The sequence below is a fragment of the Engystomops pustulosus genome, chromosome 4 (assembly GCF_040894005.1).
Source record: "Engystomops pustulosus chromosome 4, aEngPut4.maternal, whole genome shotgun sequence".
NCBI classification, from domain to species: Eukaryota; Metazoa; Chordata; class Amphibia; order Anura; family Leptodactylidae; genus Engystomops; species Engystomops pustulosus.
The window spans coordinates 217,250,448-217,261,509 of NC_092414.1; the positions used below are offsets into that span (position 1 = coordinate 217,250,448).

The window sequence follows — 11,062 nt, forward strand, 5'->3', positions numbered from 1 at the left end:
TGCATCTCCTAGGCTTCCCCAGAGCAGACATCGGGCAGGGAATCCTTTTCAGAGAAGTGTCGGGCTTAGCGGAGAGCAGGGACCACGTCATCAGGTCAGATCAGCATCTGTCCATATATGGTCTCCAGGGCTTCCCCAGACACAAGCTCTTTATATAATTAAATAAAGTTTTGGCCAGGCTGAGATTCGAACCTGGTACCTTGTGCACCATAGACAGGAGCCTTAACTAACTGAGCTATAACCCCAGTGACACAGAGCTGAGGATTTTTGGTAACTTAGAAGTGTTATCTGCCACTGCTACACTGTGACACAGACTAATGCACTGATATATAGAGAGGGATCTTCTCAGAGGTTATTATTGTAATTATTGAGACACTTATTATACATTCTATTATTTTTATTATTATGGAGACGATTATTAATAATATTAAAAATAATAATCATCTCAATAATTACAATAATCTCTAAGAAGATCCCTCTCTATATACCAAGGCATTTAATCTGTGTCACAGTGTAACAGTAGCAGTCACAGTTCTTAGTTAACAAAATTCTTGAACTAAGTAATTGCTGAGATCATAGCTCAGTTGATAAGGGCACTATGTCATTATTGTTCATGGACACTGCAGGTTCCAGGTTCAAATCCCTGACAGGATAAATTTTTTATTTTTTTATTTTAGATGATTTTTATTATTATAATATGGCTAAAATTTGGGGCATGGCCAGGGATTGGTTGGGGGTGTGGCTTAGGGGGATCGCCGTGTGCTGCCATTTTGTCCCTCCTTCCCTTTCACAAATGTTGGGAGGTATGTATTCCTTAAAAAAAAGTCTACACACATTGTATCATTCATCATGAGGTAAGTATCAGCACCCACATCTGTGCATGATTTCATACACGGAAGGAGGGTCTTAGCGCACGATGTCATACACGGAAGGAGGGTCTTAGCGCACGATGTCATACACGGAAGGAGGGTCTTAGCGCACGATGTCATACACGGAAGGAGGGTCTTAGCGCACGATGTCATACACGGAAGGAGGGTCTTAGCGCACGATGTCATACACGGAAGGAGGGTCTTAGCGCACGATGTCATACACGGAAGGAGGGTCTTAGCGCACGATGTCATACACGGAAGGAGGGTCTTAGCGCACGATGTCATACACGGAAGGAGGGTCTTACCGCACGATGTCATACACGGAAGGAGGGTCTTAGCGCACGATGTCATACACGGGAGGAGGGTCTTACCGCACGATGTCATACACGGAAGGAGGGTCTTAGCGCACGATGTCATACACGGAAGGAGGGTCTTAGCGCACGATGTCATACACGGAAGGAGGGTCTTAGCGCACGATGTCATACACGGAAGGAGGGTCTTACCGCACGATGTCATACACGGAAGGAGGGTCTTACCGCACGATGTCATACACGGAAGGAGGGTCTTAGCGCACGATGTCATACACGGGAGGAGGGTCTTACCGCACGATGTCATACACAGAAGGAGGGTCTTACCGCACGATGTCATACACGGAAGGAGGGTCTTAGCGCACGATGTCATACACGGAAGGAGGGTCTTACCGCACGATGTCATACACGGAAGGAGGGTCTTACCGCACGATGTCATACACGGAAGGAGGGTATATTGTTATGTAGATTTGTCTCCTGTGTTTTCTCTTTATTCAGCTCATTCATTAAAAGCAAACCCCAAAGTGAGGAAAGGTCACTTACTGTACAACCGCCATACAGCGCTCTGGTGATGGCGGTGCAGGAGATAGCATTAGGCCGCGGTCACACGTACCGCTAAGCATCCGTCATAACCTGACACTAGCGCACAGGGGGAGGTCCTCGGCCCGAATGCACATGCGTTTCCAGAGAAACGCATGCGATCGGTTTAACAATCGCATGCGTTTCCCTGGAAATGCATGTGCGTTCGGGCTGAGGACCTCCCCCTGTGCGCTAGCATCGCGTTATGACAGAAGCTTAGCTGTACGTGTGACCGCGGCCTTAGAGGCGCCATATTACCGACACAAAGTCCAGGAAACGTCTCCTCTCCCCTACAGAGATACAACTACGAATGTATATACCAGTCAGGCCTCGTGCACCGCTCTATGTTCCTCCCTGTTGTGTATACACCGCTGTTCCTTGGCCGTAAAGACACCGCGTTTCCTCCCATATAAGCGCGTACGGGTGCGTTCACACATTCAGTTTTTCAGATGCAGTTTTTGAAGCCAAAAGCCGGTGTGGATCACAAGGGGTCAGACGGTATTATTGGGAAAAGCTGCTCCTCTTTTTTTTAACTCCACTTTGGACATTAAAAACTGCATCTGAAAAACTGAACGTGTGAACGCAGCCTATGGCTCCACATCCGTATAAAATACATTGGGTGAGAAAATCCCACTGGTTCTGGATACAGCACGTATATACAGCACGTATGTTATACCTTCCCATAGACTTCCATGGAGAGTACGGAGATACATGAGAATATAGGACGATCTCTATATATTTATTATGTCTCATAGCGTTACGGCGCACATTACGACCATTGAAATGAATGGGGGCATATGCTACACGTAAATACCGCCGTATTCATACGATATTGTGTAGGAGGTCTAAATATGTTGAATATTGCCCAAAGTGACAAATACAGGTCCCCCTGCAGCTGTGGCTCTGAAGGGGTTAATGACGGCCTCAGCTCTGCTACATCTCCAGGGCCAGTGATTGGCTCATGGTCGGCACCTGGGGTTAATGAGACCCTCTGCTGTGGGTGAGCGGTCATCAGGGCGGTGTCAGCAGGGGGACGCGGTGATTGGCTGCAGGTAGAAGAGCCCCAGCTCCTGCGCTCTGTCCTGCTGGATTCTCTGCAGCTTTGGCTGTGACCTTAGTCGGCTGTGTGTGCGGCAGCTCCAGGTGAGTTGGAGGAGACTGGTTGTTCTGAACCATTTGTTTGGCCCCAGTTTTATGTGAACCTGGGGTATAGAGGAGCTGGTGCTCTGTTACTTTGTGTCAGTTTTGTTCCTTATGTCTATACAATGATGTATGTAGACTGCATAGTGCCCCCTATAGGAGGGGTGATTATAGCGCCCTCTGTGGTGCGCAGGTCACATGACTGCAGGCACTGTCTCATCAGGGGTTGTGTTCTGATGCTGATAAGTGTAAGGTCCAGTTCACACCTGTGTTCTGGCTTTGCTTTAGCTGTTTCAGGTTTTAACAACATGGTGACTAACGGATCCGTTTTTTGTTTTTTTTCCTCCTGAATTCATTGGTCATGTAGTAGTGTGTTATTATCCGTGTTTTACATCCGCTGTTTTCTGGAGTAACAGCGAAATAACGAGTCTCCTCTCATCCTATAAAGCTGCGGTCACACGTGGTGTTTGAACCTGTTTTTAAGATAATTGGTAAAACCTGTCTAAAATGGCTTTTTTTTTTTTTTTTAATGGACTGCTTATAAACGGGTTCCAAACGCCACGTGTAACCGCAGCCTAACTGTTTTCTATGGATGATGGAAGGTCCTTTTGTTTGCGCTTCCGTTTTTCCCTCCCCACCTCTTCTACACGTGGGGGTGCAGTCACGTGTACCGCTAGCCCTTGTGTATGGATTGAGCCTGATCACATATACATTTCTATGGTAATGCAAGCAATTGGTAACCAGAATCTGGTGTCTTGCATTGTACGAGCAGAACCTGAGGCTTGTTCTTTATGTTGTGCCGTGTACTGGGGAGGGGAGGGGGGGGGTCTAGAACTTGATGCTAAAAGCTGATATTTTGTAGTTTGGCCACCAGAGGTCACGGTTTACCACAAAATGCCAAAAGTATAACCAAAGCAAAAGCCCCTTTTGGCAGTGACGTTGAGACCCTGTTCCTCAGAGGTGGAGCCCCAGGCAGGAGCAGGGTGTGGCAGCCCCTGGAAGGAGATAAGACTGTGGAGTATTTCAGATCTGAAGGGGAGGAGCAGGAACCCTGCTGAGTACAAGTGGCAGCGTCAGTGACACTGGGTGTTTCCGCATGAGACCCTCTTCCAGGTTTCTGAAGGGTAATGCACCCAACAGACCCGGGTCAGTGAGAGAACAGAGGTCCCTGTGCAGAGAGAAGGTAACCGCACATGCACCACACAACTCTGTGGAGGGGGGAGACTGTTATACTCTGTCTGGGGGATAGATAATCTGATGGGTTTGTAGCTTTTGTTATTTGGCCGGTGCCCCTACATGTGGTGAGAATCTTAATCCCCCTCAGATTGTGGCCCCCTGCCCTCCATTCCTTTCTGTCCTGGTTATTAAACCAAAAAAACCTTGCCTTTCCATTAGGGTGATGGCACACCTGGCGTTTTTGGCCTGTTAAACAGTCCGTCAAAAAACATATGCGTTTTTGACAGGTTTGACCAATTATCTTAATCGAAACTGGTCAAAAATGCATGTGTTTTTGACACTGTTAAAAAACGGCCCAAAAAACGCGTTCTAAACCCCACGTGTGCCATCGCCCTTAGGGTGAACACACATGTGGCGTTTTTGGGCCGTTTTTAGTTTTAAAAAAAGTGCATCTGTTTTTTAAAAACTCATGCGGTTTTTTGAAACGCATGCATTTATGTCCGGTTTTTCCGAATTTGCGCAATTAAAAACGGACAAAACACGTTTTCAAAAGACGGATGCGTTTTTAACGATCTGAAAACACACTAACTAAAAACGGCCTGAAAAACGCCACACGTGCCATCACCCTTACTCCCCCACATTCCTGTTCCACCTCCTCTCCCTGGGACTCCAAGAGGAGGTGGCAGTACTGGCTAGCCGTAGCTCCTCCCCTCAGATGGCCCCACCCTTTCTCATCTCTGAGCCCTTGGGAGAGGAGGCAGCAGGGGCTCCTGGTCTCAGCTCTGCACCTCTGTGGAGGCCAAATCCAGGTAAAAAATGTTCCAGCTCTCAATAAATGTGATAAAAACATTTCAAATGTATGTCTCCATTCACAAATAATCAAATACCATGGTCTATAATAACAGGATAATTAGTCTATTTCCAGATCTATCCTGTTATTATATACCACAGTGTTTGCTCTTTTAATGGAGAAATAAATTTTAAATGTTTTTTTTTCCCATTTTTTGAGAGCTGGAATTTTTTTTTTTTTCCTGGATTTGGATACATTTCCTGAGACCCAGGTGTTCCTTTGTGTGGCCTGAAGGTGGAGATTTTTCCGGTGAGCTGATGCTGTACATTGCAGTTTGGCATGGGGAAATTCTCCCTACCGCCCGGGATGGTGGGACAGCGCCCAAAAACCATGACAGTCTTGTCGAATCTTGGACGGTTGGGAGCTATGCAGTCTGTCTAGGTCCAAGATGGTTGGTTGGATCATGTCTGGCAAAGGACGATCACAGCCCAGTTGCTCTAGCGGTGGTCCCAGGCATTATCTGTTAGGGATCAGAGCTCCAAGCCATGTGACTCAGGTTACATCCACTGATACATCTCTGAACTTATCTGGATGAAGTCTATACTGACACTTTCTGGCCTCAGGGAGTTTAATATAGACCTCACCTGGGGGAGGAGAGTTCTAGGTATCCAACCAGGGACTTTGTTACAAATGGATTCACATTAAGCAACTGTTACCTTGGTAAACATGTGCAACATCCCCCACCGGGGCCTAGCCTTTTCTCGGGGCCTGGAGACAGCCTGGGCCCGCAGTACCTGAGTGGCTGGCGCTTGCGGCCTAGGCACGCTAGTGTCACGGTGCTTGGTATGGGGAACCGGAGGGCTGTCCTACAGCCTGGCAGGTCTCCAGCAGGGTGATGTTGGCAAGAAATGATGAGGGAGAGGCTGCTATAGCGGATCTCCCTGGGGCAACCCTTTGGTGTCTAGAGTATGAGTCTCTGTGTGGTGGACAGGGTGCCTGTGATGGTGGCAGTCGTAGTAGCAGGGACCAGACTTAGGCAGAGGTTGAACGGAACCGACAGGAACCGCAGAAACGTGCCTTTAACAGAATGGTGGAGTACTGAGATGCAGTTGGAGGAAGCCACAGGAGGTAGATCGCCAGCCTGGATGCAGAGGGCAGGCTGGGAGGTAGCTGTGTCCTAATAGGATGCTTCAGCTTGTCCTGGAGTGCTTCAGGTATCACCCTTGAAGGTAGGATGATACCCCTTTCCTCACTAACTCTAATCTATTAGCTCCACTCTTCAGAGGCAGGGGCTAGGCTCTTCCTGCTCTTCTAGTGTCCTAGTGTCCTTCTAGTGTCCTGCAGACCCTCAGGTCTGACTGGAACTGCTCTCTAGAACATTCCTGGCCAGGGGTTTTGTAACTCCCCTGGTCAGGTGGTGGCTGCTCCTCCAATTACATCTCAGCTTACATTAGACAGAATGCAATACAAGTGATTGGACGACAGATCTTGCATCATACAAAACACTTAACTCCTGCCTTGCCAGGCAGCATCTACCACTGCAACGTCCCCTGTGTGATGTGATGACATGCTGTGGGACGTATTCGCAAGCACTCCTTCGCCATTGCATCGGCGAGGGTGTTGCACATGCAATAGTCGTGTGCGACCGGTGGAGACTCTCCTCGTATGTTGTGTCCCCATGATAACACTTCTTGTCTCTGCACCTGGAGGTTTTCCCTTTCATGGATGACAGAACATTGTAGAGGGGACCAGCTTTTTTTGCATGGTCTTGGGTTGGATTTGGGGGTTTTGATAAGTCCTAGTCCTATATTGACTCTTGAGCTTTATAATGCAGTGTGACACTCATATGGACCCTGATAGATTCTGGGTAAGGGTTGGTCTTCTATTCTCTTATATTGGACGTGTACAGCCGTTGTTCTCCATGGGAGGCTCCTCGTGTGCCTCATGTGATTTTCGTTGATCTTTAGACTCTTTTAGAAGCGAGAGATCAACACAACTGGACAGGGACCGGATCTTATTGATGGTCAATGATCCCTTGTTCTCCTCCAGCTCTATCATTGGCCGGGCTGACCGTTTCTGTTTTATAAGGTCACATGATTGGCTCATACAATCCACCCACACTGATGTATCATTAAGACAATAGACTAAGTGTCTTCTCATGCTGTGCCGATTGGACTACAATCCCCATTATTACATCATTATTTTTTTTTTTTTTTTTTTTTAGGAAATCTTTGATCCTTGGGGCAGTAGAATATGGAGATGTTACCACCACGTGGGGAAAGTCATGTGTCTGTACTGCCCCCTATTGGACTGTATCCCTGGACATGTGTATATCACAGCAGGGGTCCATCTGCTGCCTGTGGTGGTCTGGATGATCATATTCCACTATTGCTTCTGGACTAGAACTCTTCATTCGTTGCTCCTTGGATGAAGTAGGTGCTGAAGACTCTGGCCACACATTGTCCCACGTGCAGGTGAGGAATCTGAATATTGTGTCTTATCAACGTCATTCTTTAAAAAAATTCCATCTGGTTGATCCTCTTGATGTCTTGTATCTTGGATCAGAATATTTTGCCTAAATGGAGGAACCTACAGAACTGTGATGACCCAATGTGCCACCGTATAGTCGCCCATAGCTGAGACCTAACCAATGATTGCCGGTGTCTATTGATCCTCCTCGGCACCGGTCCAACACCTCTGCACCATCTGTGGAATTTGTGATCAATTTTTCAATAAGGTAACTTATCATTTTGGGTTCCTACTTGTATCTCTGTGAAGGGGGTGACAAACATTATTAAAACCCCCATTGATTGGCAGATGTTGACCTACAATCTTCTTAAACTCTTAAAGGTCCTCAATGAACTATTTGGATGTACAATTTTGACCCAAAGATTATCCATCGTGAGACTAGTTTATCTTTTATTGCAGATCTGTCTTCTCCACTACATGGACCCATCCGTTCATGGAATAGAGATGATTCTTCACACAACTTGAGCAACCTACATCAAGTATTTGGTGACCTTCACCTCAATATTATCAGCAGTTTATAAACTTGCTTATTTCTGATCATCCAATTATACTTAATGGGCAGATGAGCCGGACCTCCACCGTGGTTTCAAGAGGAAGTTGTCTCCCATCAAGTTCATTGAGGTTGGAGAACTGGTTCTTTGTGTGACTTCAGTTTTGGTTCTGGTCCACACGGATCTTCTAGGGGCACCAGGTGAAGGGAGGAAAACTGGACTGTGTATATTGTCATGGAGAAGGGGTTCCAGGCAATGGGCTGCGCTTGTCATGGTATCTGTCCCTGGTTTTTGGTTTGTTAGATGCTAATATACCATGGACCCTTCCAAGGATGAAGTTGCTAATGGGTCAGTTAATATATAATGCTGGTTCTAAAATGTATCTTGTGAGTTGCAAATTCAACCGGACCCCTCCGGTCCAAAAATCTTTTTCCCTTTTTGTATTTTTAATGCTAAATTTCCAAGCTTAATGCCTAACTTAATAAGCAGTATAACAAATGGGGCCTAGCAGAGCTCTTAATACTCAAGTATTCTGCTTGATGATGAATGTGCACCCCCCCCCCCCTCCATTGTGGGTAATGCCATAAGGTCAACATAACAAATTTTTTTTCTTTTGAGTTTCTACCCCCTTACCCAGCACCCCTGTTCCCCTTTTCTACTCTAGGTTATTGCTATGTGTGTAGAAGTTTTTGACTGTGCACGCTCCACGTCGAGTGCAGAGTTGTTTACTATGTTCAGATTTGCTTCACTGCCCATACGTGTGGATATTAATCTTTGGTATAACTCTAGAGGGGATGGCTGAAGACACAATTGTTGGGATCCCTTGAAGACCAGATATTGGGTAGTTAATGAAGGAACATTAGGCTGGTGGAAGAGACCTCCTACATGTAATGGGCTCCGTTGCTTATATTGGGATTATTGGACGGCTGTGTAATACCAGTCCTGCCCTGAAGACCCAGGGGCACAATACACACACAACCTGTAAGAGTCCACTTGTTATCTAAAACTTCATTGTTGTACATTGTTTGCCAGTTTCCTTGAAAATGTAGAAATCTCTTGTATAGTCGGACACAACTTTTGAAATGAAAATTTCTTGATGGGGTTGAGAAGACCTGAAATGTCTCATGAGATATTATGAACAAAATGTGTAGTCAAAGGATGGTTGTATCCCAAGTTTTGGGTTTGTACTGGGCTCTCCTCAGCCCCCGCACCGATGATCAGCGCTGGCTCCTCCCTAGTGGTGACCAAACCCTCCTCAGCCACCGCACCGGTGACCAGCGCTGGCTCATCCCTAGTGGTGACCAAAGCTTGTGCCTACTGTAACCTCAATGTGTTCTGATGAGGTTCATGTGGCTTTGTACAAAAGTCAATCTGAAGATGTTCTGTCTGTTTAGTTCAACTGTGTTGGCCCAAGTTCTCATGAACAAATATCCCAACCTGCTGTACAATGAATTTGGAGGGGGAGGGGCTTTATATCTGATCTTGTACTATGTTCTCTCCCGGGTCCTTCAAGCTGGATTTACTCAGCGCCTACAGGTTATTGGTAAATCCAGTGTGCGCTCTGACACAAGAATGAAGTGTCCACCAGGTCAGACCTTGGAGATCAGATATAACCTCTAGATATTTTATTTGCTATAGTCTGATGGTGAATGACAGCTACTATAGACGGTAATTCAGAAGTTCTCCTGAGATAAGGAGTCCACCGCATGAGTAGGACGGTGCCACTGGTGAGGAAACCTGGGGACATCCATATTGTTACCTGAACAATGTTTAGGGGCATCTTCTTCCCATCCTGGTTTGGAGTTCCCAAGTTGAAGGATGTGGCAGATTTCCACAATTTATGTATTTTGGGAAATGTGTAATCTCATATTGAAGAAACTTAACTTGTGTCTTTTGGGTTTCGTCATAAACTAGACTACAACCAATCTCAGGCTTCCTTCATGTATTGATCATGTGAAGTCTAGCGCCCTCTCCTATCTGCAAAATAAACTGATACCTACAGATAACATGGGATATCCTTCTCCTAAAGATAAAGATGGGCTGTTACTGGCTCTGGGTTGAAGGTTTTGGAGCCATAAATGAAACGGACTATAGATCATAGCACATGGAATCGCCCATGGTTTTCTATTGAGGGAGAATGGGATACGACTACGTTCTGTTAGAGAACTTTACCTATGTGGATTGCAAGGCGCGATGTGGTCTATGGGAAAGCAGTCTTTGATATTACTTCTGTTTAGTCTGAGAGGACAGTTGGTACGGCCCATGTACTGGAGTAAGAGGCACACTCTAATAGATAGACAATGTCGTTGGAACTGCAGTTCATGAATGATTTGATGTTGAACGATTCTTGGGTTGTGTTTGACAGGAAATTGGTTCTCCAGTGAGAAATGGTCTCGCAGCGTTTACATCGGGCTAGACTGCATCTGGAACTGCCAATTGTTTTGGGAAAGAGGGGCATGAAAGACAAGGTTTTTTTTTTATTCCAAAGTATAAAAACCTGTACAAAACAATGTTGGGATATGGCAAGACGCGTTTCGAATCCTCACCGGTTTCTTCATCAGTTACATTACGCCGCCTCCATTCGTGGTTGGTATATCAAGAGGAGGCATTTGGAGCATAAGTATTTCGGTGACAGATAACCAAACAGTATTATTCATAGATTACCGAATAATTGATATCCACCATGATGGATTTTCTAAAGTTTCGAAAATTTGTCATTATTTACAAGTAGTGACGATCCATAAATAAAGAGAATTAATATACTTAAAATGAGTAAAATGAGTGTCAGATTACCTCGTTAGCTCTCCAGTGTTTTGCCTAAAAACTACAAAATTGGCATCTGCGTGGTGAATGAAACTACAACTACAGAAGCCTAAATGGACCAATTTAGTTGTAAAGCGGTTCCATTGGTCCTTGGCAAGTAGGAGCCGATTCTAGGCGTATGTATTATGGGATTTAAATACATAAACTTATGTACATGTGGCGAAACATATCGCTGTGATAAGATGGACTAAGTAGTAACGGAAAGGTAGAACTGAAATATTTGGGTAGCATAGTGCATATCGCTATGATCTCGGATGGGACTGTCAATGTATATTCATTTCAATGAAAGGAATGGTATTTGGACAAATAGGACATTTTCATGTTGGGTTGAAGGAAATGTTTGTGTGGTGACAGGAA

At 45.7% G+C, this 11,062-nt stretch overlaps 1 long non-coding RNA gene across 1 annotated transcript; it reads left to right on the top strand.

The window, feature by feature from the left end:
• The first annotated feature begins 2,776 nt into the window (after positions 1-2,776).
• LOC140125796 (uncharacterized) lies at positions 2,777-10,426 on the top strand. The gene is made up of 4 exons (XR_011854737.1): positions 2,777-2,899; positions 7,087-7,336; positions 7,428-7,599; positions 7,791-10,426. It is a non-coding gene; the product is annotated as an uncharacterized lncRNA (long non-coding RNA).
• The last annotated feature ends 636 nt before the right edge of the window (positions 10,427-11,062 follow it).